At 41.5% G+C, this 7,990-nt stretch overlaps 1 pseudogene across 1 annotated transcript in view; it reads left to right on the forward strand.

Moving 5' to 3' along the window:
* The window catches only part of LOC310824092 (cytochrome P450 3A27-like), a 33,375-nt pseudogene extending 26,491 nt beyond the window's left edge, over positions 1 to 6,884 (forward strand). The window contains exons 4-10 of the transcript in view: positions 1,439 to 1,538; positions 1,672 to 1,785; positions 2,266 to 2,354; positions 2,465 to 2,606; positions 3,449 to 3,601; positions 6,252 to 6,467; positions 6,671 to 6,884. The product of the transcript in view is annotated as a cytochrome P450 3A27-like (transcript). The remainder of the gene's footprint in view (positions 1 to 1,438; positions 1,539 to 1,671; positions 1,786 to 2,265; positions 2,355 to 2,464; positions 2,607 to 3,448; positions 3,602 to 6,251; positions 6,468 to 6,670) is intronic.
* Positions 6,885 to 7,990: the final 1,106 nt, after the last annotated feature.

Raw genomic sequence — 7,990 nt, forward strand, 5'->3', positions numbered from 1 at the left:
CCATCAGAAAATGAAATGCATGTTCAATAGGATTTAAATCCAAAGATTGACATGGCCAGTCAAGAACTTTCCACTTTTTCGCCCTGAAAATCTCCCTAGCTCCAATGGCAGTATGTTTTGGGTCATTGTCTTACTGTTTGATGAAGCGCCATCCAATGAATTTGGAAGCATTGCTTTTACTCGACCAGACAAGATGTTTCTTCAGAATACATTCTGCTGCTGCTGTCAGCAGTAACATCATCAATTATGATAAGTTAGCAAGTTCTAGTGGCAGCTATACATGCCCAAACCATAGCATCCCCTCCACCATGTTTCACAGATGAGATGGTATGCTGTAAACCTTGGGCAGATCCTTTTTTCTCCAAACTTTCCTCTAGCAATCACTCTGATAATATTCACCTTATCTGTCCACAAGACTTTTTTCCACACCTCTGCAGGCTTTTTAGGTACTTCTTAGCAAACTCTAACCTGACTATCCTTTTTAAGGATAACTAGTGGTTTGCATCTTGCAGTAAAGCCTCAGCCATTTGCGATTGCTGAGCTCATCAGTGCTTGATTTTGGCAAGCCTAAGGTTTTGACTATGTTTCAGATTTTTCAGCTTTCACCATTTGTCAATTGCTTTGCTATTGTAATGTATCTCACACCTTGTCCTTTGTTGGGAATGATATTTAAGGAGAGGGACAGCGAGATATTCTTTGAGTTTTGGGTTAGGCCCATCACGGGCATCATTCTCCCGCGTTGGGGAAAAATAAAAAAGTTTTTATTTCAAATCCAAAAAGAAGAAAAAATGCTTCACTGTCCCATTACTTACGCACGGTACTGTATAACGTTTTGTGGAAAGGGTTCTACATGGAACCCAAAAGGTTTCTTCAAAGGGACAGTGGAAGAAGAACCCTTTTTGGTTCTAGGTAGCACTTTTTTTCTAAGAGTGCAGGATCTGTGATGGGTCTGTCTGTCACTATCCACGGTATATTTGCTTGAATGCCACAGCCTATTTAAGTATTGTTGCTGACCATGTGCATCCCTTCATGGCCACAATTGACCCATCTTCTAATGGCTACTGCCAGCATGATAATGCACCATGTCACAAAGCAAAAGTCATCTTAAACTGGTTTCATGAACATGACAATGAGTTCAGTGTTCTTCAGTGGCCTTCCCAGGATCTGAATCCAATAGAACACCTTTGGGATGTGGTAGAACAGGAGATTCACATCTTGAAAGTGAACCTGAAAAATCTGCAGGAATTGAGTAATGCAATCATGTCATCATGGACTAGAATCTCAAAGGAATGTTTCCAACATCTTGTGGAATCAATGCCATGAAGAATTTAGGCTGTTTTGAGAGCAAAGGGAGGCCCTACCCAGTATTAGTATAGTGTTCCTCATAAAGTGCTCTGTGAGTGTATATCTAACTATCTTTGTTTTTGCTGGTCTGTAGGATCTATGATGGCCGTCAGCCCATCCTGTGTATCATGGACACAGCCATGATCAAAACCATCCTCATCAAGGAATGCTACTCCCTTTTCACTAACAGGAGGGTAATACGCTAAATTGAAGTTGTTGTATGGGGAAAAAAACATAAGGGCTCCTTAAATAGATAATATCATTGTTATTATAGCATTATTAATATTAGGTTAATCTTGCAGTATATAATAATTATTATTTTTCTAGAATTTCTATCTCAACGGGCCTCTGTATGACGCCGTGTTTATCGCTGAGGATGATGCATGGAGACGGATCCGCAGTGTCCTGTCTCCCTCCTTCACCAGTGGGCGGATCAAAGAGGTACAGTCCCATCTCTCCTCTCCTTCTTTCATTCATTCCTTTATACAACACAAATAAATGAATGACTAACAACTCTGACGCGTGTGTGTGTGTGTGTGTGTGTGTGTGTGTGTGTGTGTGAGAGAGTGTGTGTGTGATTTGTACTATGTGTATAGTGTGTATTCATTGTTGTTTGTTGTTGTGTGAAGCAGCAACTTTAATTAATTAATCCAAGACAAATTTTCATCCGGGACAATAAAGTATATTTGATCTTATCTTCGATAAGTTCAATGGTCAGATGACAGAGTATAGAATAATAGTTCATCTTTGGAGTCACTTATTCCTTGACTATATACATAATGTATCCTGTATGAATGTATATTCTCAGGCTATATAAACATTTAAATAATTCCTGTTTCAAACATGATATTAACCCATGTTTTGCACATATTAATCCATGTATCAATCATGATATTTTTCCATGTATCCTTCCCAACTCAGATGTTCGGGATCATGAAGCAGCACTCTGGTAATTTGGTCAGCAATCTGAAGAAGACGACCGATAACGATGAGCCCATTGAACTAAAAGAGTGAGTATTTATCTCCGAGACGATAAGGTGAATTTGTCATTTCAGTGAACTCCCCCTTTAATTTTGTGGTTGTGGTTCTGGTGGTCAGAGATTGTGTGGTTGTGTTCCAGGTTCTTTGGACCATACAGTATGGATGTGGTCGTCAGCACTTCATTCAGTGTTGACATCGACTCCCTCCACAACCCCTCCTACCCCTTTGTGACCAACATCAAGAAAATGCTCAAGTTTGACATCTTCAGCCCACTGTTCCTCACAGTCGGTACAACTGCCCCCATATAGCTTTCAGTCATTTTGTGCTTAATAAATGAAGCTATTGATTTCATTGATTAGACTGACATAAACCCCACTGCCAATGGTTTGCGCTCTACTCATTTGACAAACACATGGGCCCTGTCCAGAACCAACCTCTAGTTCCTAAATGCTGGACACTTGGAGATCTGAGTGGATTGGATACAGAAGTGTCTAGGGATAGAGCCTAGGAGTTGTTTCTGGACAGGGCTGTGCATTGAATAGGATTGGAGTCACGTATCATGGTATTTCCTGTTCCTGTTTGTAACTGTGGCATTTCCTGTCCGTCCAGCATTCTTCCCCTTCATGGGTCCTGTTATGGCAAACATGGAGGTATCCCTATTCCCTGCCTCAGTCACAGATTTCTTCTACGCTGTCTTTCAGAAGATCAAGTCCAATCGCGTGGCTAGCACCAGGAAGGTATGTAAATATAACTGATCAAATATACGATCTTCAGCCAGTATTGTGTAATACAATTGTAGAGATTTGGTAGCATCTGGTAGTTCTCATGTGATTTTGATCTGACGTAAGCCTGCTTCCAGAGTCGGGTAGATTTCCTGCAGCTGATGATAGACTCGCAGAAAGACAGCAACTCAAAGGGAGAGGAGCAGAGTAAAGGTGCCTGCCTTAAACACACACACACACACACACACACACACACACACACACACACACACACACACACACACACACACACACACACTGTATACTAGCATCTAACACACACACATACAGTACCTGCCTCAAACACCTATACCTACAAACACACCTACCACCCCATTTCTCCCATCATCATAGGATTGAGTGACCATGAGATCTTGTCCCAGGCAATGATGTTCATCTTTGCTGGCTATGAGACCACCAGTAGCTCTCTGTCCTTCCTGGCCTACAATCTGGCAACCAACCCTCACATCATGACCAAGCTGCAGGAGGAGATAGACACTGTGTTTCCCAACAAGGTAACCGCTCTGCAGACTCCTATATAGTACTATTCATGTGGAACAGGTGATAGTGACAGTGACAGTGTGATAGTGACATGATAGTGACAGTGTTTTAGAGGGTACTGATGAGTGTGTAACTGCTGTGCACTGCAGACTCCTACAGATGGTTAGATAGGTGACAGTATTTTGCAGTGTGCTAATGTGTCTGTAGCATCCCTGTGCAGACTTCTGCCCAGTATTATTCATTTGAAACAGGAAGTAGATAGGTGTTGTTGGAATCTTCAGAATAGTTAAAAGGCCAGTACCTGAGGACCTGAGGGATCTACAGGGTATATACCTTAAAAGCATGTCTGACATGCAGTGGTGTGCATGACCATAGAGTGATTTCTAAACTAATACAATTATCTTAAAATAAATTATAAAACTAACAGGTAATCAGTGCAGAGACTTGTGTGATATGTGCTCTCCATCTGACTCGTGCTGCTGCATTTTGTATCATTTGCCAAGAGCTTTCTTTGGTCGACCAGACAGGAGAGTGTTACAGTAATCAAGGCTGCTAGTAATACAAGCATGCATTCGTCTCTCAGTGTCAGCCTGGGAGAGGAAAGGTTGCACCTTTACAGCTGTGTTCTGTAAAGGTCCATGTAATATTCAAGCTTTATAAAAGCTTCCTAACGGTTGTAATGACTATCTTTAATCGGTAGCGATCAGGGAACAAGATCCCTTATAATAAATCCCTTATGAATAAATATTTCATTTACGAACGCTGTTTTGGTTCGGAAAACACGCTTTTTAAAATGCAGTGTCCTACCTGACATTCGGTTTGCATATAAACATGTTGTGAGTGCCAGGGGTGTTCTAGGGGAGTAGACTGACTTTTCTCTGGTGGCTGCCTCTCCCAATCGTGTGTGCATGCAGAAACACAACAGCTAATGTCCAACACTGCAAGTTCATTTCGGGGGGATATATTATTATTAGGGAGGATGTTGTTGTTTGGACAACTTCAGACAGAATTTCTCCACGATGGCAGATTTCTGGCAAACTTACTTACTCTTCTTTAAGTGATACAAATGTGTTTTAGTCACATTCTTGATATGGGTTTCAAAATTAAGATCTGAGTCAATGGTAACACCTTGTTTTTTTGCCTGGTGCTTAGTGTTACTGTAAGTAGTGTCTTTAAGTGTGCAGACAGTTTGACCAGGACAAGGACAAAGAGCATTTTGGCATCAGCATTAATTAATTAATTCTAAGGTCATTAAGAACCTAGTTAATAACTTAACAACATAGTGCTATCTCAGTGCTATGATCGGCACAAAAGCCAGATTGGAACATGTCAAAGGTACAGTTGGGAAGAAGGAGATTATTTAACAGTTTGAACACCTTTTTTTCAAGAATTATTATTTTTTTGCTTAAAAAGGGAAGGTTGGAGATTGGCCTAAAATCGCTAAGGACTGAAGTGTCTAAGTTACTTTTCTTCAGGAGGGGTTTCACCATGGTAGTTTTAGGTGCAGATGAACAGACCCCCACTTTGCTGAGCATTTCTGTATGACCACTGCAAAAGAGTTCATAGTGCTTCCATGTGGTGGAAGGTGGGGTAACAAGTCATCAAACACATCTTCAGGTCTTGCCTGAGTGATCCTCCTCACCTAACATTGGTTCTCTTATCTCAGAAGTATGTTGCAAATTCCTCACATTTGTAGGTGGAGAGCAGATCACCAGGTGTCTTGTGGGCGGGATTTATAAGGCTGTCAATCGTTGAAAAGAGCACTGTTTGAGTTGTTATGATTCATTATCAATTTTGAGAAATGATCCCGTCTTGGCGTTTTTTTATTGCCTTATTAAAAGCAGAAAGATGCTCTCGAAGAATATCAAGGTGGACCTGCAGTTTTTGTCAGCTGAGACTTTCTGCAAATTCTTTTAAATTTGGCCACAGCCTTTTTCAGTTTGACTGGTGCTACAGAGTCGATAGTTGCCCTTAGTTTGGTGTTGAAGCTGGTTACTAAATCATTATCACAGAAGGAAGCTGTTGATGGTGTACTATTCATATTCATATTCATCATGAAATTCTCATCTGCTAAGCGACATGGCTAGATAAATAATAGAGTGAAAATATATTTTTTCCCCACTTCTAATAGACTGACATGCATTCATGTTTAGCCAGGTTTCAGATAAAAACATTACAGTGCAGCTTTCGCTCTGAGATAAGATCAATAAAGGTTTTGCCAGATAGGGACCTAATATTCAAAAGCACCATGGTAATGTTCTCTGGGCTGTTCGGTGCTGCCCGGCCACAGTTAATGGAATGGATACCAAGTTATTCACATTTGAACCACCTGACAGTTTTCTTGTAGTCTGTCGACTGTGATAGGAAATAATAGACTATAGCACATTCAGTATTCCAAGCAGTCAATCCACTGCTTGGAATTGGAAAGCAGCGCAGTTTAGTGGCATTTTGACTTCTGATTGATCCTTGTGTACATCTATCATTGGTGTCATGAAATTAGGCTATGCAGATTAGAATAAGTACAGTACTGTGTTCATTTCCCAAAAAAAGAACACAAAAAACTAACAGCTCTTCAGATTTGCGACGAAAAAGAGTTAGTTCTGGGCTACGGCTACGTGAACGACCAATCACTAGTGCTCATGTGAGTGTAATATCCCTGTGCAGGCTCCTCTCCAGTACGAGGCTCTGACGCAGACTATCTAGACAGCGTGATCAACGAGTCTCTCAGGTTGTACCCCATCGACTTGAAAGAGTCGCCAAGAAATCTGTTGAGATCAGCGGCATCACCATCCCCAAGGGTATGGTTGTCATGATACCCATCTGGACCTTGCACCGTGACCCCGATGTGTGGGAAGACCCAGAGGAGTTCAAACCAGAGAGGTAATGGGCCACATCTTAACCACAACCACAATATCAATCACAACAGCAACGATAAGAGCAGTGTTCCACAAACAACCATAAAACAAACCTAAATGCGACGACCAAACACAAACAGGTTTCTTCAACCATGTATAACCATCATATTACTGTGATTTAATTGATATGTTCTTTAACCCCTCCTCCTCTGAACTCTCCGTGTGTAGGTTCAGTAAGGAGAACAAGGAGAGCATCGACCCATACACCTACATGCCGTTCGGGTTGGGCCCACGGAACTGTATCGGGATGCGATTCGCTCTGGTATTGTTGAAACTGGCGATGGTGGAGATTCTACAGAGGTTCAACTTCACCGTCTGCAAAGAGACAGAGGTGAGACAAAATAATGATACAATGATTGTAAATATAATTTTGTACCTATGACTTTGTTGCGTTTCTATATGTAGCAGAGGTGATTTTGGAATCACACTCGCGTGATGTGGTAGCCCTGCCTGAGACATGTAAACTGAAGTGTCGCCCTCAGACCTTGAGGATGTCCTCTTGGCTTAATAGTAGCGTTTGTGTCTTCCACATGGGAGACCCGGGTTTGAACCCCCATACTACAATTCTGTACTTGCGTACTGCATGAGTATGTACTCCCCATTTAATTTCCCAGATTGCATTTTTCAGTACTAGGCGCCAATCATCCTCAGTATAGGCTACCTACTAAATGATGGAAGTGTGAGATTTAAAAAAAAGCTATTTGTATTTCTGCAAAACTCCCTCGAGACTTCATAGGGCCATTTTAATGTATGTCGACCCAAGAGAGGTTGTCCAGGAGTTTGAGTTTATTTGAATTTATAGTGCAATGCTACCCGAACGTAACAGTGACACTGTATTAGGTAACATTCATAGTGTAACGCTGACATCTGTTTTACTCGTTCCTTCATACTTTAACTGTGTGTCAACTCTCACCAGATCCCCATTGAGATGGACCTACAGAACACTCTGATGCCCATACGGCCCATCAAACTCAAGCTGCTGTCCCGCTGCCAGGAGTCCAACGACAACCAGCTCAAAGCAGACAGCCAGTGATGAGGACCTGCCCTGCTGCAGGTCTCTCAGTTATTATGTTACACATAGATCTAGGATAAGCCCCAACACTGGCTACTTTCAAAAATGGGCTTAAAAAAAAAAAGGGCTTCGCTTTTGCCTTAAATTGAAACTAAATTGGCGCTAATAATTGCACTGTGACCCTAAAATGCACTGTGACTTTTATTCTTTTTTTATGTCTTTTATGCGTTTTTATTCTAATTTTTTTTCATGCTCTTTCCTTTTTATCTATTTTACGTAAAGCACTTTGAATTGCCTCTGTGTATGAAATGTGCTATATAAATAAACTTGCCTTGCCTCGCCTCGCCTCTGGGCTCTGCTGCTACTGTATGCTGCTCTCTTTGTATCTGTCTATTAGTGGAGGTCCAGGACTAGTTGTACAGAGACAGTTGTTGTCTGTCGTCTGCAGTGCAGGGATTTGCATGTGACTTGTGTAT

This window comes from Argentina silus, assembly GCF_951799395.1.
Source record: "Argentina silus genome assembly, chromosome: Y".
Classification (NCBI taxonomy): domain Eukaryota; kingdom Metazoa; phylum Chordata; class Actinopteri; order Argentiniformes; family Argentinidae; genus Argentina; species Argentina silus.